Genomic DNA, 22,447 nt, shown 5'->3' on the forward strand with positions numbered 1-22,447 from the left:
AGTGTCCGCTAATTGTATGCTTCCGCCCAGTTTCGAACAGGAGACCTTTAGCGTGTAATGCAAACATGATAAACACTACACTACGGAAACCAATAGGCCAGTGCTGCTTCAAGTATTTATAGTCTTTTTTTATAGAGCTGTCTTGTACGGTCTGCACCGTGAAGGGCCAGCAAACGCACTGGCCACCTGCTCATGCACAACACAAAGCTAAAAGAAATCAGATTCTACGCAAGTTTGCGACACCGCGAGAGGCGGTAAACACTGAGCTGAATTCAAACTTCTAGCCTCACACTGCTCTGCAGAAAGAATGTTTTCAGTGAACGTCAGTACTCAACAGAAGCCTGATTTGACAATTGTCATAAAAGCCAGAGGTTGTTTCCGCCCAGTTTCGAACTGGGGACCTTTCGCGTGTGAGGCGAACGTGATAACCACTACACTACAGAAACCTTCAGGCAGATCGAGCTGATAACCCTTTTTGATTGGGTGCCTGTCGACGATCATTGCTGGTGCGGCAGTGGATGCTATTATTTTCTCGCCAAAAGAAGAGCACTGTTTCTGCTCGGTTTCGAACCGAGGACCTTTCGCGTGTTAGGCGAACGTGATGACCACTACACTACAGAAACCCCACAAGTGCTTTCACCAGCGAAGTTAGGCCTGCAAGGATAAAACAAGGCGTACGCGTTGATCAATCGAGCGGACAAAGCCAACTCGGCGTGACAAGCTCCCTGCAGGTATTAGGGCCAATTTACAATCCGGGCCCAACACAGCTGTACAGGTCCTTGCGAAATGTCCCCTTTCGTCACATTTGAAGCACCTGAATTCTGGGCGTTCCTTCATCACATTTTCTGAGCTCATGCATAGTCGACAGGTTTTTACCTGATTGGTGTGCATGACTCTAAAGTGCTGTGGCGCTTCCGCCGTCTCGATTTTGGTACTGTATGGTAAGGAGACCATCTCTTCCGGAAATCTGTTTTTTACAAACCTTGTTCCATCTTCTATGTTTGTGCCAGGATACAATCTTCTTTTAATTTTAGATATGGGGAAAACTCCCCATCTCTCTAGCTTGCTTAAAATTTCTTCATTTGCTAGGTAAACAGGCAGATGCTTGAACGAAACAACATAGTCTCTGTTTTGTAACCTCCGTACTTCAGATTTCACTCCTTTAACTGTCAATCCATTGTCTATTAAAATTTCGGTGTCATCTTCAGTCTCCATTGTTACTTCATACTCCCTTTGTTTGTTTGGGTCTCACCGCCAGCATTCTTTCTTCTCCAATCAGCTCCGTGACTGCTTTGGTTATATCAAATCTTCTTGCATCTTTTACATTTTCTACTTCTACAGTTACTGTTGCTTCCTTTGTGCATACTCTTCTTTGTACCTCTTGCTTATCCTTACCTTTCTCACCTCTTCGTTGGCCGGGCTCTTCATTTTATTTATCTCTTTGTCTGTTGTCAAGTCCATTTTCTTTCCCTCTCCGTCTATTATCCAGCCCATTTTCTTTATCCTTTCTTGCAAGTCCCTCCATTTCCATGTCGTTGCCGGGGAATCTGTCCATGATTAAAAATAAAACACACTACATAACCACCCTTCAGTCAGCAAAATGCTGCTGTTAGGTGGTTTTTAAAGACAAAAAGAAAACAAACAAACAAAAACACTCAAGGTCAATAAACAAAAAGGTAGACAAACAAAATGGGGAGAGCCTTTCTCTCCTTACTGCTGCCAACTCACTTCCTGTTTGCTCTATAGCCCCCTCAGGGTGGTGTGGCCGTAAGCAATGACAGCTGTCAAGTGTTGGCTATTGAAACTAGGCGCAGCCCCAGCAGGCGAGCACAGATTAGCTGCCTGCAGCGCCAATGAGCTGGACAGCCGGAGCTGGGCAAGCTGTGAAGCACCAGATTCCATGTCACGGTACTGCGGTGTGGCTCCCAGGAGACAGCTCCTGCCAAGCTTGCATGTCAGGATGGCCGAGCGGTCTAGGGCGCTGCGTTCAGGTCGCAGTCTCCCCTGGAGGCGTGGGTTCGAATCCCACTTCTGACAAACCGAGCCTGCGGCAGTGCGCTCAGGCTGAATTCTTTAACTCTCTGCCCCCATGTCCGAATGATACAGTAACACTGACAAAGTGCCGCATCACGCGGGCTTTACTGCAAGTGCATTGAAAGGGGATCAAAAGAATTGTCCTGGGATGGTGTTGCTTTTTTAGGTTTGCAGGGCATTTTTTTCGTCAAATCCTCGTACAACGTCAAGTCATGACATTTGACAGATCCATGCCCTTGTATCGTGGATCATCCAGTGAGCAGAGAGCCAATTGAGAATGTGCGTAAAAGCAAATCTGAATGTTTCCGCCCAGTTGCTAACAGGAGACCCTCCGCTTGTAAAGCCATCGTGATAACCACAGGAGCCTCCGGTTAGGGTGAGAGCACTGTCTTGTGGTGCCAGCGCAGAGAGACGGAAAGTCACTTTCCACAATGTTTTCATTCAATGTTCTACGCTGGTGGAATCACCTTCCCATTCCCACTCGGATTACGGATACACCGGTGTCCTTCAAACGACAGCTAACACCCATCTCTTCAGAGTACACCCGAACCCCGGTGAATATCCCTCTCTCTAAAGAAAACGAAACTCCTACTCCAGCACTAAATTCTCTGAGCACAAACAAATTACTTGGAATAAATAGCCCTTTTTCGTATGCATTGCCTCGTCTTGTTGAATACCTCCACTATTGTATGTCGCTTTGGACAAAAGTGTCTGCTAATTGTATGCTTCCGCCCAGTTTCGAACAGGAGACCTTTAGCGTGTAATGCAAACATGATAAACACTACACTACGGAAACCAATAGGCCAGTGCTGCTTCAAGTATTTATAGTCTTTTTTTATAGAGCTGTCTTGTACGGTCTGCACCGTGAAGGGCCAGCAAACGCACTGGCCACCTGCTCATGCACAACACAAAGCTAAAAGAAATCAGATTCTACGCAAGTTTGCGACACCGCGAGAGGCGGTAAACACTGAGCTGAATTCAAACTTCTAGCCACACACTGCTCTGCAGAAAGAATGTTTTCAGTGAACGTCAGTACTCAACAGAAGCCTGATTTGACAATTGTCATAAAAGCCAGAGGTTGTTTCCGCCCAGTTTCGAACTGGGGACCTTTCGCGTGTGAGGCGAACGTGATAACCACTACACTACAGAAACCTTCAGGCAGATCGAGCTGATAACCCTTTTTGATTGGGTGCCTGTCGACGATCATTGCTGGTGCAGCAGTGGATGCTATTATTTTCTCGCCAAAAGAAGAGCACTGTTTCTGCTCGGTTTCGAACCGAGGACCTTTCGCGTGTTAGGCGAACGTGATGACCACTACACTACAGAAACCCCACAAGTGCTTTCACCAGCGAAGTTAGGCCTGCAAGGATAAAACAAGGCGTACGCGTTGGTCAATCGAGCGGACAAAGCCAACTCGGCGTGACAAGCTCCCTGCAGGTATTAGGGCCAATTTACAATCCGGGCCCGACACAGCTGTACAGGTCCTTGCGAAATGTCCCCTTTCGTCACATTTGAAGCACCTGAAGCACTGTCTTGTGGTGCCAGCGCAGAGAAACGGAAAGTCACTTTCCACAATGTTTTCATTCAATGTTCAACGCTGGTGGAATCACCTTCCCATTCCCACTCGGATTACGGATACACCGGTGTCCTTCAAACGACAGCTAACACCCATCTCTTCAGAGTACACCCGAACCCCGGTGAATATCCCTCTCTCTAAAGAAAACGAAACTCCTACTCCAGCACTAAATTCTTTGAGCACAAACAAATTACTTGGAATAAATAGCCCTTTTTCGTATGCATTGCCTCGTCTTGTTGAATACCTCCACTATTGTATGTCGCTTTGGACAAAAGTGTCCGCTAATTGTATGCTTCCGCCCAGTTTCGAACAGGAGACCTTTAGCGTGTAATGCAAACATGATAAACACTACACTACGGAAACCAATAGGCCAGTGCTGCTTCAAGTATTTATAGTCTTTTTTTATAGAGCTGTCTTGTACGGTCTGCACCGTGAAGGGCCAGCAAACGCACTGGCCACCTGCTCATGCACAACACAAAGCTAAAAGAAATCAGATTCTACGCAAGTTTGCGACACCGCGAGGGGCGGTAAACACTGAGCTGAATTCAAACTTCTAGCCTCACACCGCTCTGCAGAAAGAATGTTTTCAGTGAACGTCAGTACTCAACAGAAGCCTGATTTGACAATTGTCATAAAAGCCAGAGGTTGTTTCCACCCAGTTTCGAACTGGGGACCTTTCGCGTGTGAGGCAAACGTGATAACCACTACACTACAGTAACCTTCAGGCAGATCGAGCTGATAACCCTTTTTGATTGGGTGCCTGTCGACGATCATTGCTTGTGGGGCAGTGGATGCTATTATTTTCTCGCCAAAAGAACAGCACTGTTTCTGCTCGGTTTCGAACCGAGGACCTTTCGCGTGTAAGGCGAACGTGATGACCACTACACTACAGAAACCCCACAAGTGCTTTCACCAGCGAAGTTAGGCCTGCAAGGATAAAACAAGGCGTACGCGTTGGTCAATCGAGCGGACAAAGCCAACTCGGCGTGACAAGCTCCCTGCAGGTATTAGGGCCAATTTACAATCCGGGCCCGACACAGCTGTACAGGTCCTTGCGAAATGTCCCCTTTCGTCACATTTGAAGCACCTGAATTCTGGGCGTTCCTTCATCACATTTTCTGAGCTCATGCATAGTCGACAGGTTTTTACCTGATTGGTGTGCATGACTCTAAAGTGCTGTGGCGCTTCCGCCGTCTCGATTTTGGTACTGTATGGTAAGGAGACCATCTCTTCCGGAAATCTGTTTTTACAAACCTTGTTCCATCTTCTATGTTTGTGCCAGGATACAATCTTCTTTTAATTTTAGATATGGGGAAAACTCCCCATCTCTCTAGCTTGCTTAAAATTTCTTCATTTGCTAGGTAAACAGGCAGATGCTTGAACGAAACAACATAGTCTCTGTTTTGTAACCTCCGTACTTCAGATTTCACTCCTTTAATTGTCAATCCATTGTCTATTAAAATTTCGGTGTCATCTTCAGTCTCCATTGTTACTTCATACTCCCTTTGTTTGTTTGGGTCTCACCGCCAGCATTCTTCCTTCTCCAATCAGCTCCGTGACTGCTTTGGTTATATCAAATCTTCTTGCATCTTTTACATTTTCTACTTCTACAGTTACTGTTGCTTCCTTTGTGCATACTCTTCTTTGTACCTCTTGCTTATCCTTACCTTTCTCACCTCTTCGTTGGCCGGGCTCTTCATTTTATTTATCTCTTTGTCTGTTGTCAAGTCCATTTTCTTTACCTCTCCGTCTATTATCCAGCACATTTTCTTTATCCTTTCTTGCAAGTCCCTCCGTTTTCATGTAAGCTTCCGGTTAGGGTGAGAGCACTGTCTTGTGGTGCCAGCGCAGAGAGACGGAAAGTCACTTTCCACAATGTTTTCATTCAATGTTCAACGCTGGTGGAATCACCTTCCCATTCCCACTCGGATTACGGATACACCGGTGTCCTTCAAACGACAGCTAACACCCATCTCTTCAGAGTACACCCGAACCCCGGTGAATATCCCTCTCTCTAAAGAAAACGAAACTCCTACTCCAGCACTAAATTCTTTGAGCACAAACAAATTACTTGGAATAAATAGCCCTTTTTCGTATGCATTGCCTCGTCTTGTTGAATACCTCCACTATTGTATGTCGCTTTGGACAAAAGTGTCCGCTAATTGTATGCTTCCGCCCAGTTTCGAACAGGAGACCTTTAGCGTGTAATGCAAACATGATAAACACTACACTACGGAAACCAATAGGCCAGTGCTGCTTCAAGTATTTATAGTCTTTTTTTATAGAGCTGTCTTGTACGGTCTGCACCGTGAAGGGCCAGCAAACGCACTGGCCACCTGCTCATGCACAACACAAAGCTAAAAGAAATCAGATTCTACGCAAGTTTGCGACACCGCGAGGGGCGGTAAACACTGAGCTGAATTCAAACTTCTAGCCTCACACCGCTCTGCAGAAAGAATGTTTTCAGTGAACGTCAGTACTCAACAGAAGCCTGATTTGACAATTGTCATAAAAGCCAGAGGTTGTTTCCGCCCAGTTTCGAACTGGGGACCTTTCGCCTGTGAGGCGAACGTGATAACCACTACACTACAGAAACCTTCAGGCAGATTGAGCTGATAACCCTTTTTGATTGGGTGCCTGTCGACGATTATTGCTGGTGCGGCAGTGGATGCCATTATTTTCTTGCCAAAAGAAGAGCACTGTTTCTGCTCGGTTTCGAACCGAGGACCTTTCACGTGTTAGGCAAACGTGATGACCACTACACTACAGAAACCCAAAAAAAAAAAAAAAAACAAGGCGTACGCGTTGATCAATCGAGCGGACAAAGCCAACTCGGCGTGACAAGCTCCCTGCAGGTATTAGGGCCAATTTACAATCCGGGCCCGACACAGCTGTACAGGTCCTTGCGAAATGTCCCCTTTCGTCACATTTGAAGCACCTGAATTCTGGGCGTTCCTTCATCACATTTTCTGAGCTCATGCATTGTCGACAGGTTTTTACCTGATTGGTGTGCATGACTCTAAAGTGCTGTGGCGCTTCCGCCGTCTCGATTTTGGTACTGTATGGTAAGGAGACCATCTCTTCCGGAAATCTGTTTTTTACAAACCTTGTTCCATCTTCTATGTTTGTGCCAGGATACAATCTTCTTTTAATTTTAGATATGGGGAAAACTCCCCATCTCTCTAGCTTGCTTAAAATTTCTTCATTTGCTAGGTAAACAGGCAGATGCTTGAACGAAACAACATAGTCTCTGTTTTGTAACCTCCGTACTTCAGATTTCACTCCTTTAACTGTCAATCCATTGTCTATTAAAATTTCGGTGTCATCTTCAATCTCCATTGTTACTTCATACTCCCTTTGTTTGTTTGGGTCTCACCGCCAGCATTCTTCCTTCTCCAATCAGCTCCGTGACTGCTTTGGTTATATCAAATCTTCTTGCATCTTTTACATTTTCTACTTCTACAGTTACTGTTGCTTCCTTTGTGCATACTCTTCTTTGTACCTCTTGCTTATCCTTACCTTTCTCACCTCTTCGTTGGCCGGGCTCTTCATTTTATTTATCTCTTTGTCTGTTGTCAAGTCCATTTTCTTTCCCTCTCCGTCTATTATCCAGCCCATTTTCTTTATCCTTTCTTGCAAGTCCCTCCATTTCCATGTCGTTGCCGGGGAATCTGTCCATGATTAAAAATAAAACACACTACATAACCACCCTTCAGTCAGCAAAATGCTGCTGTTAGGTGGTTTTTAAAGACAAAAAGAAAACAAACAAACAAAAACACTCAAGGTCAATAAACAAAAAGGTAGACAAACAAAATGGGGAGAGCCTTTCTCTCCTTACTGCTGCCAACTCACTTCCTGTTTGCTCTATAGCCCCCTCAGGGTGGTGTGGCCGTAAGCAATGACAGCTGTCAAGTGTTGGCTATTGAAACTAGGCGCAGCCCCAGGAGGCGAGCACAGATTAGCTGCCTGCAGCGCCAATGAGCTGGACAGCCGGAGCTGGGCAAGCTGTGAAGCACCAGATTCCATGTCACGGTACTGCGGTGTGGCTCCCAGGAGACAGCTCCTGCCAAGCTTGCATGTCAGGATGGCCGAGCGGTCTAGGGCGCTGCGTTCAGGTCGCAGTCTCCCCTGGAGGCGTGGGTTCGAATCCCACTTCTGACAAACCGAGCCTGTGGCAGTGCGCTCAGGCTGAATTCTTTAACTCTCTGCCCCCATGTCCGAATGATACAGTAACACTGACAAAGTGCCGCATCACGCGGGCTTTACTGCAAGTGCACTGAAAGGGGATCAAAAGAATTGTCCTGGGATGGTGTTGCTTTTTTAGGTTTGCAGGGCATTTTTTTCGTCAAATCCTCGTACAACGTCAAGTCATGACATTTGACAGATCCATGCCCTTGTATTGTGGATCATCCAGTGAGCAGAGAGCCAATTGAGAATGTGCGTAAAAGCAAATCTGAATGTTTCCGCCCAGTTGCTAACAGGAGACCCTCCGCTTGTAAAGCCATCGTGATAACCACAGGAGCCTCCGGTTAGGGTGAGAGCACTGTCTTGTGGTGCCAGCGCAGAGAGACGGAAAGTCACTTTCCACAATGTTTTCATTCAATGTTCTACGCTGGTGGAATCACCTTCCCATTCCCACTCGGATTACGGATACACCGGTGTCCTTCAAACGACAGCGAACACCCATCTCTTCAGAGTACACCCGAACCCCGGTGAATATCTCTCTCTCTAAAGAAAACGAAACTCCTACTCCAGCACTAAATTCTCTGAGCACAAACAAATTACTTGGAATAAATAGCCCTTTTTCGTATGCATTGCCTCGTCTTGTTGAATACCTCCACTATTGTATGTCGCTTTGGACAAAAGTGTCCGCTAATTGTATGCTTCCGCCCAGTTTCGAACAGGAGACCTTTAGCGTGTAATGCAAACATGATAAACACTACACTACGGAAACCAATAGGCCAGTGCTGCTTCAAGTATTTATAGTCTTTTTTTATAGAGCTGTCTTGTACGGTCTGCACCGTGAAGGGCCAGCAAACGCACTGGCCACCTGCTCATGCACAACACAAAGCTAAAAGAAATCAGATTCTACGCAAGTTTGCGACACCGCGAGAGGCGGTAAACACTGAGCTGAATTCAAACTTCTAGCCTCACACTGCTCTGCAGAAAGAATGTTTTCAGTGAACGTCAGTACTCAACAGAAGCCTGATTTGACAATTGTCATAAAAGCCAGAGGTTGTTTCCGCCCAGTTTCGAACTGGGGACCTTTCGCCTGTGAGGCGAACGTGATAACCACTACACTACAGAAACCTTCAGGCAGATTGAGCTGATAACCCTTTTTGATTGGGTGCCTGTCGACGATTATTGCTGGTGCGGCAGTGGATGCCATTATTTTCTTGCCAAAAGAAGAGCACTGTTTCTGCTCGGTTTCGAACCGAGGACCTTTCACGTGTTAGGCAAACGTGATGACCACTACACTACAGAAACCCAAAAAAAAAAAAAAAAACAAGGCGTACGCGTTGATCAATCGAGCGGACAAAGCCAACTCGGCGTGACAAGCTCCCTGCAGGTATTAGGGCCAATTTACAATCCGGGCCCGACACAGCTGTACAGGTCCTTGCGAAATGTCCCCTTTCGTCACATTTGAAGCACCTGAATTCTGGGCGTTCCTTCATCACATTTTCTGAGCTCATGCATTGTCGACAGGTTTTTACCTGATTGGTGTGCATGACTCTAAAGTGCTGTGGCGCTTCCGCCGTCTCGATTTTGGTACTGTATGGTAAGGAGACCATCTCTTCCGGAAATCTGTTTTTTACAAACCTTGTTCCATCTTCTATGTTTGTGCCAGGATACAATCTTCTTTTAATTTTAGATATGGGGAAAACTCCCCATCTCTCTAGCTTGCTTAAAATTTCTTCATTTGCTAGGTAAACAGGCAGATGCTTGAACGAAACAACATAGTCTCTGTTTTGTAACCTCCGTACTTCAGATTTCACTCCTTTAACTGTCAATCCATTGTCTATTAAAATTTCGGTGTCATCTTCAATCTCCATTGTTACTTCATACTCCCTTTGTTTGTTTGGGTCTCACCGCCAGCATTCTTCCTTCTCCAATCAGCTCCGTGACTGCTTTGGTTATATCAAATCTTCTTGCATCTTTTACATTTTCTACTTCTACAGTTACTGTTGCTTCCTTTGTGCATACTCTTCTTTGTACCTCTTGCTTATCCTTACCTTTCTCACCTCTTCGTTGGCCGGGCTCTTCATTTTATTTATCTCTTTGTCTGTTGTCAAGTCCATTTTCTTTCCCTCTCCGTCTATTATCCAGCCCATTTTCTTTATCCTTTCTTGCAAGTCCCTCCATTTCCATGTCGTTGCCGGGGAATCTGTCCATGATTAAAAATAAAACACACTACATAACCACCCTTCAGTCAGCAAAATGCTGCTGTTAGGTGGTTTTTAAAGACAAAAAGAAAACAAACAAACAAAAACACTCAAGGTCAATAAACAAAAAGGTAGACAAACAAAATGGGGAGAGCCTTTCTCTCCTTACTGCTGCCAACTCACTTCCTGTTTGCTCTATAGCCCCCTCAGGGTGGTGTGGCCGTAAGCAATGACAGCTGTCAAGTGTTGGCTATTGAAACTAGGCGCAGCCCCAGGAGGCGAGCACAGATTAGCTGCCTGCAGCGCCAATGAGCTGGACAGCCGGAGCTGGGCAAGCTGTGAAGCACCAGATTCCATGTCACGGTACTGCGGTGTGGCTCCCAGGAGACAGCTCCTGCCAAGCTTGCATGTCAGGATGGCCGAGCGGTCTAGGGCGCTGCGTTCAGGTCGCAGTCTCCCCTGGAGGCGTGGGTTCGAATCCCACTTCTGACAAACCGAGCCTGTGGCAGTGCGCTCAGGCTGAATTCTTTAACTCTCTGCCCCCATGTCCGAATGATACAGTAACACTGACAAAGTGCCGCATCACGCGGGCTTTACTGCAAGTGCACTGAAAGGGGATCAAAAGAATTGTCCTGGGATGGTGTTGCTTTTTTAGGTTTGCAGGGCATTTTTTTCGTCAAATCCTCGTACAACGTCAAGTCATGACATTTGACAGATCCATGCCCTTGTATCGTGGATCATCCAGTGAGCAGAGAGCCAATTGAGAATGTGCGTAAAAGCAAATCTGAATGTTTCCGCCCAGTTGCTAACAGGAGACCCTCCGCTTGTAAAGCCATCGTGATAACCACAGGAGCCTCCGGTTAGGGTGAGAGCACTGTCTTGTGGTGCCAGCGCAGAGAGACGGAAAGTCACTTTCCACAATGTTTTCATTCAATGTTCTACGCTGGTGGAATCACCTTCCCATTCCCACTCGGATTACGGATACACCGGTGTCCTTCAAACGACAGCGAACACCCATCTCTTCAGAGTACACCCGAACCCCGGTGAATATCTCTCTCTCTAAAGAAAACGAAACTCCTACTCCAGCACTAAATTCTCTGAGCACAAACAAATTACTTGGAATAAATAGCCCTTTTTCGTATGCATTGCCTCGTCTTGTTGAATACCTCCACTATTGTATGTCGCTTTGGACAAAAGTGTCCGCTAATTGTATGCTTCCGCCCAGTTTCGAACAGGAGACCTTTAGCGTGTAATGCAAACATGATAAACACTACACTACGGAAACCAATAGGCCAGTGCTGCTTCAAGTATTTATAGTCTTTTTTTATAGAGCTGTCTTGTACGGTCTGCACCGTGAAGGGCCAGCAAACGCACTGGCCACCTGCTCATGCACAACACAAAGCTAAAAGAAATCAGATTCTACGCAAGTTTGCGACACCGCGAGAGGCGGTAAACACTGAGCTGAATTCAAACTTCTAGCCTCACACTGCTCTGCAGAAAGAATGTTTTCAGTGAACGTCAGTACTCAACAGAAGCCTGATTTGACAATTGTCATAAAAGCCAGAGGTTGTTTCCGCCCAGTTTCGAACTGGAGACCTTTCGCGTGTGAGGCGAACGTGATAACCACTACACTACAGAAACCTTCAGGCAGATCGAGCTGATAACCCTTTTTGATTGGGTGCCTGTCGACGATCATTGCTGGTGCGGCAGTGGATGCTATTATTTTCTCGCCAAAAGAAGAGCACTGTTTCTGCTCGGTTTCGAACCGAGGACCTTTCGCGTGTTAGGCGAACGTGATGACCACTACACTACAGAAACCCCACAAGTGCTTTCACCAGCGAAGTTAGGCCTGCAAGGATAAAACAAGGCGTACGCGTTGATCAATCGAGCGGACAAAGCCAACTCGGCGTGACAAGCTCCCTGCAGGTATTAGGGCCAATTTACAATCCGGGCCCAACACAGCTGTACAGGTCCTTGCGAAATGTCCCCTTTCGTCACATTTGAAGCACCTGAATTCTGGGCGTTCCTTCATCACATTTTCTGAGCTCATGCATAGTCGACAGGTTTTTACCTGATTGGTGTGCATGACTCTAAAGTGCTGTGGCGCTTCCGCCGTCTCGATTTTGGTACTGTATGGTAAGGAGACCATCTCTTCCGGAAATCTGTTTTTTACAAACCTTGTTCCATCTTCTATGTTTGTGCCAGGATACAATCTTCTTTTAATTTTAGATATGGGGAAAACTCCCCATCTCTCTAGCTTGCTTAAAATTTCTTCATTTGCTAGGTAAACAGGCAGATGCTTGAACGAAACAACATAGTCTCTGTTTTGTAACCTCCGTACTTCAGATTTCACTCCTTTAACTGTCAATCCATTGTCTATTAAAATTTCGGTGTCATCTTCAGTCTCCATTGTTACTTCATACTCCCTTTGTTTGTTTGGGTCTCACCGCCAGCATTCTTTCTTCTCCAATCAGCTCCGTGACTGCTTTGGTTATATCAAATCTTCTTGCATCTTTTACATTTTCTACTTCTACAGTTACTGTTGCTTCCTTTGTGCATACTCTTCTTTGTACCTCTTGCTTATCCTTACCTTTCTCACCTCTTCGTTGGCCGGGCTCTTCATTTTATTTATCTCTTTGTCTGTTGTCAAGTCCATTTTCTTTCCCTCTCCGTCTATTATCCAGCCCATTTTCTTTATCCTTTCTTGCAAGTCCCTCCATTTCCATGTCGTTGCCGGGGAATCTGTCCATGATTAAAAATAAAACACACTACATAACCACCCTTCAGTCAGCAAAATGCTGCTGTTAGGTGGTTTTTAAAGACAAAAAGAAAACAAACAAACAAAAACACTCAAGGTCAATAAACAAAAAGGTAGACAAACAAAATGGGGAGAGCCTTTCTCTCCTTACTGCTGCCAACTCACTTCCTGTTTGCTCTATAGCCCCCTCAGGGTGGTGTGGCCGTAAGCAATGACAGCTGTCAAGTGTTGGCTATTGAAACTAGGCGCAGCCCCAGCAGGCGAGCACAGATTAGCTGCCTGCAGCGCCAATGAGCTGGACAGCCGGAGCTGGGCAAGCTGTGAAGCACCAGATTCCATGTCACGGTACTGCGGTGTGGCTCCCAGGAGACAGCTCCTGCCAAGCTTGCATGTCAGGATGGCCGAGCGGTCTAGGGCGCTGCGTTCAGGTCGCAGTCTCCCCTGGAGGCGTGGGTTCGAATCCCACTTCTGACAAACCGAGCCTGCGGCAGTGCGCTCAGGCTGAATTCTTTAACTCTCTGCCCCCATGTCCGAATGATACAGTAACACTGACAAAGTGCCGCATCACGCGGGCTTTACTGCAAGTGCATTGAAAGGGGATCAAAAGAATTGTCCTGGGATGGTGTTGCTTTTTTAGGTTTGCAGGGCATTTTTTTCGTCAAATCCTCGTACAACGTCAAGTCATGACATTTGACAGATCCATGCCCTTGTATCGTGGATCATCCAGTGAGCAGAGAGCCAATTGAGAATGTGCGTAAAAGCAAATCTGAATGTTTCCGCCCAGTTGCTAACAGGAGACCCTCCGCTTGTAAAGCCATCGTGATAACCACAGGAGCCTCCGGTTAGGGTGAGAGCACTGTCTTGTGGTGCCAGCGCAGAGAGACGGAAAGTCACTTTCCACAATGTTTTCATTCAATGTTCTACGCTGGTGGAATCACCTTCCCATTCCCACTCGGATTACGGATACACCGGTGTCCTTCAAACGACAGCTAACACCCATCTCTTCAGAGTACACCCGAACCCCGGTGAATATCCCTCTCTCTAAAGAAAACGAAACTCCTACTCCAGCACTAAATTCTCTGAGCACAAACAAATTACTTGGAATAAATAGCCCTTTTTCGTATGCATTGCCTCGTCTTGTTGAATACCTCCACTATTGTATGTCGCTTTGGACAAAAGTGTCTGCTAATTGTATGCTTCCGCCCAGTTTCGAACAGGAGACCTTTAGCGTGTAATGCAAACATGATAAACACTACACTACGGAAACCAATAGGCCAGTGCTGCTTCAAGTATTTATAGTCTTTTTTTATAGAGCTGTCTTGTACGGTCTGCACCGTGAAGGGCCAGCAAACGCACTGGCCACCTGCTCATGCACAACACAAAGCTAAAAGAAATCAGATTCTACGCAAGTTTGCGACACCGCGAGAGGCGGTAAACACTGAGCTGAATTCAAACTTCTAGCCACACACTGCTCTGCAGAAAGAATGTTTTCAGTGAACGTCAGTACTCAACAGAAGCCTGATTTGACAATTGTCATAAAAGCCAGAGGTTGTTTCCGCCCAGTTTCGAACTGGGGACCTTTCGCGTGTGAGGCGAACGTGATAACCACTACACTACAGAAACCTTCAGGCAGATCGAGCTGATAACCCTTTTTGATTGGGTGCCTGTCGACGATCATTGCTGGTGCAGCAGTGGATGCTATTATTTTCTCGCCAAAAGAAGAGCACTGTTTCTGCTCGGTTTCGAACCGAGGACCTTTCGCGTGTTAGGCGAACGTGATGACCACTACACTACAGAAACCCCACAAGTGCTTTCACCAGCGAAGTTAGGCCTGCAAGGATAAAACAAGGCGTACGCGTTGATCAATCGAGCGGACAAAGCCAACTCGGCGTGACAAGCTCCCTGCAGGTATTAGGGCCAATTTACAATCCGGGCCCAACACAGCTGTACAGGTCCTTGCGAAATGTCCCCTTTCGTCACATTTGAAGCACCTGAATTCTGGGCGTTCCTTCATCACATTTTCTGAGCTCATGCATAGTCGACAGGTTTTTACCTGATTGGTGTGCATGACTCTAAAGTGCTGTGGCGCTTCCGCCGTCTCGATTTTGGTACTGTATGGTAAGGAGACCATCTCTTCCGGAAATCTGTTTTTTACAAACCTTGTTCCATCTTCTATGTTTGTGCCAGGATACAATCTTCTTTTAATTTTAGATATGGGGAAAACTCCCCATCTCTCTAGCTTGCTTAAAATTTCTTCATTTGCTAGGTAAACAGGCAGATGCTTGAACGAAACAACATAGTCTCTGTTTTGTAACCTCCGTACTTCAGATTTCACTCCTTTAACTGTCAATCCATTGTCTATTAAAATTTCGGTGTCATCTTCAGTCTCCATTGTTACTTCATACTCCCTTTGTTTGTTTGGGTCTCACCGCCAGCATTCTTCCTTCTCCAATCAGCTCCGTGACTGCTTTGGTTATATCAAATCTTCTTGCATCTTTTACATTTTCTACTTCTACAGTTACTGTTGCTTCCTTTGTGCATACTCTTCTTTGTACCTCTTGCTTATCCTTACCTTTGTCACCTCTTCGTTGGCCGGGCTCTTCATTTTATTTATCTCTTTGTCTGTTGTCAAGTCCATTTTCTTTCCCTCTCCGTCTATTATCCAGCCCATTTTCTTTATCCTTTCTTGCAAGTCCCTCCATTTCCATGTCGTTGCCGGGGAATCTGTCCATGATTAAAAATAAAACACACTACATAACCACCCTTCAGTCAGCAAAATGCTGCTGTTAGGTGGTTTTTAAAGACAAAAAGAAAACAAACAAACAAAAACACTCAAGGTCAATAAACAAAAAGGTAGACAAACAAAATGGGGAGAGCCTTTCTCTCCTTACTGCTGCCAACTCACTTCCTGTTTGCTCTATAGCCCCCTCAGGGTGGTGTGGCCGTAAGCAATGACAGCTGTCAAGTGTTGGCTATTGAAACTAGGCGCAGCCCCAGGAGGCGAGCACAGATTAGCTGCCTGCAGCGCCAATGAGCTGGACAGCCGGAGCTGGGCAAGCTGTGAAGCACCAGATTCCATGTCACGGTACTGCGGTGTGGCTCCCAGGAGACAGCTCCTGCCAAGCTTGCATGTCAGGATGGCCGAGCGGTCTAGGGCGCTGCGTTCAGGTCGCAGTCTCCCCTGGAGGCGTGGGTTCGAATCCCACTTCTGACAAACCGAGCCTGTGGCAGTGCGCTCAGGCTGAATTCTTTAACTCTCTGCCCCCATGTCCGAATGATACAGTAACACTGACAAAGTGCCGCATCACGCGGGCTTTACTGCAAGTGCACTGAAAGGGGATCAAAAGAATTGTCCTGGGATGGTGTTGCTTTTTTAGGTTTGCAGGGCATTTTTTTCGTCAAATCCTCGTACAACGTCAAGTCATGACATTTGACAGATCCATGCCCTTGTATCGTGGATCATCCAGTGAGCAGAGAGCCAATTGAGAATGTGCGTAAAAGCAAATCTGAATGTTTCCGCCCAGTTGCTAACAGGAGACCCTCCGCTTGTAAAGCCATCGTGATAACCACAGGAGCCTCCGGTTAGGGTGAGAGCACTGTCTTGTGGTGCCAGCGCAGAGAGACGGAAAGTCACTTTCCACAATGTTTTCATTCAATGTTCTACGCTGGTGGAATCACCTTCCCATTCCCACTCGGATTACGGATACACCGGTGTCCTTCAAACGACAGCGAACACCCATCTCTTCAGAGTACACCCGAACCCCGGTGAATATCTCTCTCTCTAAAGAAAACGAAACTCCTACTCCAGCACTAAATTCTCTGAGCACAAACAAATTACTTGGAATAAATAGCCCTTTTTCGTATGCATTGCCTCGTCTTGTTGAATACCTCCACTATTGTATGTCGCTTTGGACAAAAGTGTCCGCTAATTGTATGCTTCCGCCCAGTTTCGAACAGGAGACCTTTAGCGTGTAATGCAAACATGATAAACACTACACTACGGAAACCAATAGGCCAGTGCTGCTTCAAGTATTTATAGTCTTTTTTTATAGAGCTGTCTTGTACGGTCTGCACCGTGAAGGGCCAGCAAACGCACTGGCCACCTGCTCATGCACAACACAAAGCTAAAAGAAATCAGATTCTACGCAAGTTTGCGACACCGCGAGGGGCGGTAAACACTGAGCTGAATTCAAACTTCTAGCCTCACACCGCTCTGCAGAAAGAATGTTTTCAGTGAACGTCAGTACTCAACAGAAGCCTGATTTGACAATTGTCATAAAAGCCAGAGGTTGTTTCCGCCCAGTTTCGAACTGGGGACCTTTCGCGTGTGAGGCGAACGTGATAACCACTACACTACAGAAACCTTCAGGCAGATCGAGCTGATAACCCTTTTTGATTGGGTGCCTGTCGACGATCATTGCTGGTGCTGCAGTGGATGCTATTATTTTCTCGCCAAAAGAAGAGCACTGTTTCTGCTCGGTTTCGAACCGAGGACCTTTCGCGTGTTAGCCGAACGTGATGACCACTACACTACAGAAACCCCACAAGTGCTTTCACCAGCAAAGTTAGGCCTGCAAGGATAAAACAAGGCGTACGCGTTGGTCAATCGAGCGGACAAAGCCAACTCGGCGTGACAAGCTCCCTGCAGGTATTAGGGCCAATTTACAATCCGGGCCCGACACAGCTGTACAGGTCCTTGCGAAATGTCCCCTTTCGTCACATTTGAAGCACCTGAATTCTGGGCGTTCCTTCATCACATTTTCTGAGCTCATGCATAGTCGACAGGTTTTTACCTGATTGGTGTGCATGACTCTAAAGTGCTGTGGCGCTTCCTCCGTCTCGATTTTGGTACTGTATAGTAAGGAGACCATCTCTTCCAGAAATCTGTTTTTTACAAACCTTGTTCCATCTTCTATGTTTGTGCCAGGATACAATCTTCTTTTAATTTTAGATATGGGGAAAACTCCCCATCTCTCTAGCTTGCTTAAAATTTCTTCATTTGCTAGGTAAACTGGCAGATGCTTGAACGAAACAACATAGTCTTTGTTTTGTAACCTCCGTACTTCAGATTTCACTCTTTTAATTGTCAATCCATTGTCTATTAAAATTTCGGTGTCATCTTCAGTCTCCATTGTTACTTCATACTCCCTTTGTTTGTTTGGGTCTCACCGCCAGCATTCTTCCTTCTCCAATCAGCTCCGTGACTGCTTTGGTTATATCAAATCTTCTTGCATCTTTTACATTTTCTACTTCTACAGTTACTGTTACTTCCTTTGTGCATACTCTTCTTTGTACCTCTTGCTTATCCTTACCTTTCTCACCTCTTCGTTGGCCGGGCTCTTCATTTTATTTATCTCTTTGTCTGTTGTCAAGTCCATTTTCTTTACCTCTCCGTCTATTATCCAGCCCATTTTCTTTATCCTTTCTTGCAAGTCCCTCCATTTTCATGTCGTTGCCGGGGAATCTGTCCATGATTAAAAATAAAACACACTACATAACCACCCTTCAGTCAGCAAAATGCTGCTGTTAGGTGGTTTTTAAAGACAAAAAGAAAACAAACAAAAACACTCAAGGTCAATAAACAAAAAGGTAGACAAACAAAATGGGGAGAGCCTTTCTCTCCTTACTGCTGCCAACTCACTTCCTGTTTGCTCTATAGCCCCCTCAGGGTGGTGTGGCCGTAAGCAATGACAGCTGTCAAGTGTTGGCTATTGAAACTAGGCGCAGCCCCAGGAGGCGAGCACAGATTAGCTGCCTGCAGCGCCAATGAGCTGGACAGCCGGAGCTGGGCAAGCTGTGAAGCACCAGATTCCATGTCACGGTACTGCGGTGTGGCTCCCAGGAGACAGCTCCTGCCAAGCTTGCATGTCAGGATGCCTGAGCGGTCTAAGGCGCTGCGTTCAGGTCGCAGTCTCCCCTGGAGGCGTGGGTTCGAATCCCATTTCTGACAAACCGAGCCTGCGGCAGTGCGCTCAGGCTGAATTCTTTAACTCTCTGCCCCCATGTCCGAATGATACAGTAACACTGACAAAGTGCCGCATCACGCGGGCTTTAATGCAAGTGCACTAAAAGGGGATCAAAAGAATTGTCCTGGGATGGTGTTGCTTTTTAAGGTTTGCAGGGCATTTTTTTCGTCAAATCCTCGTACAACGTCAAGTCATGACATTTGACAGATCCATGCCCTTGTATCGTGGATCATCCAGTGAGCAGAGAGCCAATTGAGAATGTGCGTAAAAGCAAATCTGAATGTTTCCGCCCAGTTGCTAACAGGAGACCCTCCGCTTGTAAAGCCATCGTGATAACCACAGGAGCCTCCGGTTAGGGTGAGAGAACTTTCTTGTGGTGCCAGCGCAGAGAGACGGAAAGTCACTTTCCACAATGTTTTCATTCAATGTTCTACGCTGGTGGAATCACCTTCCCATTCCCACTCGGATTACGGATACACCGGTGTCCTTCAAACGACAGCTAACACCCATCTCTTCAGAGTACACCCGAACCCCGGTGAATATCCCTCTCTCTAAAGAAAACGAAACTCCTACTCCAGCACTAAATTCTCTGAGCACAAACAAATTACTTGGAATAAATAGCCCTTTTTCGTATGCATTGCCTCGTCTTGTTGAATACCTCCACTATTGTATGTCGCTTTGGACAAAAGTGTCCGCTAATTGTATGCTTCCGCCCAGTTTCGAACAGGAGACCTTTAGCGTGTAATGCAAACATGATAAACACTACACTACAGAAACCAATAGGCCAGTGCTGCTTCAAGTATTTATAGTCTTTTTTTATAGAGCTGTCTTGAACGGTCTGCACCGTGAAGGGCCAGCAAACGCACTGGCCACCTGCTCATGCACAACACAAAGCTAAAAGAAATCAGATTCTACGCAAGTTTGCGACACCGCGAGGGGCGGTAAACACTGAGCTGAATTCAAACTTCTAGCCTCACACCGCTCTGCAGAAAAAATGTTTTCAGTGAACGTCAGTACTCAACAGAAGCCTGATTTGACAATTGTCATAAAAGCCAGAGGTTGTTTCCGCCCAGTTTCGAACTGGGGACCTTTCGCGTGTGAGGCGAACGTGATAACCACTACGGAAACCTTCAAGCAGATCGAGCTGATAACCCTTTTTGATTGGGTGCCTGTCAAAGATCATTGCTGGTGCGGCAGTGGATGCTATTATTTTCTCGCCAAAAGAAGAGCACTGTTTCTGCTCGGTTTCGAACTGAGGACCTTTCGCGTGTTAGGCGAATGTGATGACCCCTACACTAAAGAAACCCCACAAGTGCTTTCACCAGCGAAGTTAGGCCTGCAAGGATAAAACAAGGCGTACGCGTTGGTCAATCGAGCGGACAAAGCCAACTCGGCGTGACAAGCTCCCTGCAGGTATTAGGGCCAATTTACAATCCGGGCCCGACACAGCTGTACAGGTCCTTGCGAAATGTCCCCTTTCGTCACATTTGAAGCACCTGAATTCTGGGCGTTCCTTCATCACATTTTCTGAGCTCATGCATAGTCGACAGGTTTTTACCTGATTGGTGTGCATGACTCTAAAGTGCTGTGGCGCTTCCGCCGTCTCGATTTTGGTACTGTATGGTAAGGAGACCATCTCTTCCGGAAATCTGTTTTTTACAAACCTTGTTCCATCTTCTATGTTTGTGCCAGGATACAATCTTCTTTTAATTTTAGATATGGGGAAAACTCCCCATCTCTCTAGCTTGCTTAAAATTTCTTCATTTGCTAGGTAAACAGGCAGATGCTTGAACGAAACAACATAGTCTCTGTTTTGTAAACTCCGTACTTCAGATTTCACTCCTTTAATTGTCAATCCATTGTCTATTAAAATTTCGGTGTCATCTTCAGTCTCCATTGTTACTTCATACTCCCTTTGTTTGTTTGGGTCTCACCGCCAGCATTCTTCCTTCTCCAATCAGCTCCGTGACTGCTTTGGTTATATCAAATCTTCTTGCATCTTTTACATTTTCTACTTCTACAGTTACTGTTGCTTTCTTTGTGCATACTCTTCTTTGTACCTCTTGCTTATCCTTACCTTTCTCACCTCTTCGTTGGCCGGGCTCTTCATTTTATTTATCTCTTTGTCTGTTGTCAAGTCCATTTTCTTTCCCTCTCCGTCTATTATCCAGCCCATTTTCTTTATCCTTTCTTGCAAGTCCCTCCATTTCCATGTCGTTGCCGGGGAATCTGTCCATGATTAAAAATAAAACACACTACATAACCACCCTTCAGTCAGCAAAATGCTGCTGTTAGGTGGTTTTTAAAGACAAAAAGAAAACAAACAAACAAAAACACTCAAGGTCAATAAACAAAAAGGTAGACAAACAAAATGGGGAGAGCCTTTCTCTCCTTACTGCTGCCAACTCACTTCCTGTTTGCTCTATAGCCCCCTCAGGGTGGTGTGGCCGTAAGCAATGACAGCTGTCAAGTGTTGGCTATTGAAACTAGGCGCAGCCCCAGGAGGCGAGCACAGATTAGCTGCCTGCAGCGCCAATGAGCTGGACAGCCGGAGCTGGGCAAGCTGTGAAGCACCAGATTCCATGTCACGGTACTGCGGTGTGGCTCCCAGGAGACAGCTCCTGCCAAGCTTGCATGTCAGGATGGCCGAGCGGTCTAAGGCGCTGCGTTCAGGTCGCAGTCTCCCCTGGAGGCGTGGGTTCGAATCCCACTTCTGACAAACCGAGCCTGCGGCATTGCGCTCAGGCTGAATTCTTTAACTCTCCGCCCCCATGTCCGAACGATACAGTAACACTGACAAAGTGCCGCATCACGCGGGCTTTAATGCAAGTGCACTGAAAGGGGATCAAAAGAATTGTCCTGGGATGGTGTTGCTTTTTAAGGTTTGCAGGGCATTTTTTTCGTCAAATCCTCGTACAACGTCAAGTCATGACATTTGACAGATCCATGCCCTTGTATCGTGGATCATCCAGTGAGCAGAGAGCCAATTGAGAATGTGCGTAAAAGCAAATCTGAATGTTTCCGCCCAGTTGCTAACAGGAGACCCTCCGCTTGTAAAGCCATCGTGATAACCACAGGAGCCTCCGGTTAGGGTGAGAGCACTGTCTTGTGGTGCCAGCGCAGAGAGACGGAAAGTCATTCAATGTTCTACGCTGGTGGAATCACCTTCCCATTCCCACTCGGATTACGGATACACCGGTGTCCTTCAAACGACAGCTAACACCCATCTCTTCAGAGTACACCCGAACCCCGGTGAATATCCCTCTCTCTAAAGAAAACGAAACTCCTACTCCAGCACTAAATTCTCTGAGCACAAACAAATTACTTGGAATAAATAGCCCTTTTTCGTATGCATTGCCTCGTCTTGTTGAATACCTCCACTATTGTATGTCGCCCAGTTTCGAACAGGAGACCTTTAGCGTGTAATACAAACATGATAAACACTACACTACGGAAACCAATAGGCCAGTGCTGCTTCAAGTATTTATAGTCTTTTTTTATAGAGCTGTCTTGTACGGTCTGCACCGTGAAGGGCCAGCAAACGCACTGGCCACCTGCTAATGCACAACACAAAGCTAAAAGAAATCAGATTCTACGCAAGTTTGCGACACCGCGAGGGGCGGTAAACACTGAGCTGAATTCAAACTTCTAGCCTCACACCGCTCTGCAGAAAGAATGTTTTCAGTGAACGTCAGTACTCAACAGAAGCCTGATTTGACAATTGTCATAA

At 46.3% G+C, this 22,447-nt stretch overlaps 1 protein-coding gene and 23 non-coding genes across 27 annotated transcripts in view; 8 read left to right on the forward strand and 16 right to left on the reverse strand.

Moving 5' to 3' along the window:
• The window catches only part of zgc:113135, a 283,991-nt gene that overhangs the window by 219,169 nt on the left and 42,375 nt on the right, over nucleotides 1-22,447 (forward strand). The window lies entirely within an intron of this gene.
• On the reverse strand, nucleotides 374-446 carry trnav-cac (transfer RNA valine (anticodon CAC)). The gene has a single exon. It is a non-coding gene; the product is annotated as a tRNA-Val (tRNA).
• On the reverse strand, nucleotides 551-623 carry trnav-aac (transfer RNA valine (anticodon AAC)). Its single transcript has one exon. It is a non-coding gene; the product is annotated as a tRNA-Val (tRNA).
• On the forward strand, nucleotides 1,955-2,037 carry trnal-cag (transfer RNA leucine (anticodon CAG)). The gene has a single exon. It is a non-coding gene; the product is annotated as a tRNA-Leu (tRNA).
• On the reverse strand, nucleotides 3,114-3,186 carry trnav-cac (transfer RNA valine (anticodon CAC)). Its single transcript has one exon. It is a non-coding gene; the product is annotated as a tRNA-Val (tRNA).
• trnav-aac (transfer RNA valine (anticodon AAC)) lies at nucleotides 3,291-3,363 on the reverse strand. Its single transcript has one exon. It is a non-coding gene; the product is annotated as a tRNA-Val (tRNA).
• Nucleotides 4,257-4,329, reverse strand: trnav-cac (transfer RNA valine (anticodon CAC)). The gene has a single exon. It is a non-coding gene; the product is annotated as a tRNA-Val (tRNA).
• Nucleotides 4,434-4,506, reverse strand: trnav-uac (transfer RNA valine (anticodon UAC)). The gene has a single exon. It is a non-coding gene; the product is annotated as a tRNA-Val (tRNA).
• trnav-cac (transfer RNA valine (anticodon CAC)) lies at nucleotides 6,134-6,206 on the reverse strand. The gene has a single exon. It is a non-coding gene; the product is annotated as a tRNA-Val (tRNA).
• On the reverse strand, nucleotides 6,311-6,383 carry trnav-aac (transfer RNA valine (anticodon AAC)). Its single transcript has one exon. It is a non-coding gene; the product is annotated as a tRNA-Val (tRNA).
• Nucleotides 7,689-7,771, forward strand: trnal-cag (transfer RNA leucine (anticodon CAG)). Its single transcript has one exon. It is a non-coding gene; the product is annotated as a tRNA-Leu (tRNA).
• On the reverse strand, nucleotides 8,848-8,920 carry trnav-cac (transfer RNA valine (anticodon CAC)). Its single transcript has one exon. It is a non-coding gene; the product is annotated as a tRNA-Val (tRNA).
• trnav-aac (transfer RNA valine (anticodon AAC)) lies at nucleotides 9,025-9,097 on the reverse strand. Its single transcript has one exon. It is a non-coding gene; the product is annotated as a tRNA-Val (tRNA).
• Nucleotides 10,403-10,485, forward strand: trnal-cag (transfer RNA leucine (anticodon CAG)). Its single transcript has one exon. It is a non-coding gene; the product is annotated as a tRNA-Leu (tRNA).
• Nucleotides 11,562-11,634, reverse strand: trnav-cac (transfer RNA valine (anticodon CAC)). Its single transcript has one exon. It is a non-coding gene; the product is annotated as a tRNA-Val (tRNA).
• Nucleotides 11,739-11,811, reverse strand: trnav-aac (transfer RNA valine (anticodon AAC)). Its single transcript has one exon. It is a non-coding gene; the product is annotated as a tRNA-Val (tRNA).
• trnal-cag (transfer RNA leucine (anticodon CAG)) lies at nucleotides 13,143-13,225 on the forward strand. Its single transcript has one exon. It is a non-coding gene; the product is annotated as a tRNA-Leu (tRNA).
• trnav-cac (transfer RNA valine (anticodon CAC)) lies at nucleotides 14,302-14,374 on the reverse strand. The gene has a single exon. It is a non-coding gene; the product is annotated as a tRNA-Val (tRNA).
• Nucleotides 14,479-14,551, reverse strand: trnav-aac (transfer RNA valine (anticodon AAC)). The gene has a single exon. It is a non-coding gene; the product is annotated as a tRNA-Val (tRNA).
• On the forward strand, nucleotides 15,883-15,965 carry trnal-cag (transfer RNA leucine (anticodon CAG)). The gene has a single exon. It is a non-coding gene; the product is annotated as a tRNA-Leu (tRNA).
• Nucleotides 17,042-17,114, reverse strand: trnav-cac (transfer RNA valine (anticodon CAC)). The gene has a single exon. It is a non-coding gene; the product is annotated as a tRNA-Val (tRNA).
• On the reverse strand, nucleotides 17,219-17,291 carry trnav-aac (transfer RNA valine (anticodon AAC)). The gene has a single exon. It is a non-coding gene; the product is annotated as a tRNA-Val (tRNA).
• Nucleotides 18,619-18,701, forward strand: trnal-cag (transfer RNA leucine (anticodon CAG)). Its single transcript has one exon. It is a non-coding gene; the product is annotated as a tRNA-Leu (tRNA).
• On the forward strand, nucleotides 21,354-21,436 carry trnal-cag (transfer RNA leucine (anticodon CAG)). Its single transcript has one exon. It is a non-coding gene; the product is annotated as a tRNA-Leu (tRNA).

This window comes from Danio rerio, chromosome 4 (assembly GCF_049306965.1).
Source record: "Danio rerio strain Tuebingen ecotype United States chromosome 4, GRCz12tu, whole genome shotgun sequence".
In the NCBI taxonomy this organism is placed as follows: domain Eukaryota; kingdom Metazoa; phylum Chordata; class Actinopteri; order Cypriniformes; family Danionidae; genus Danio; species Danio rerio.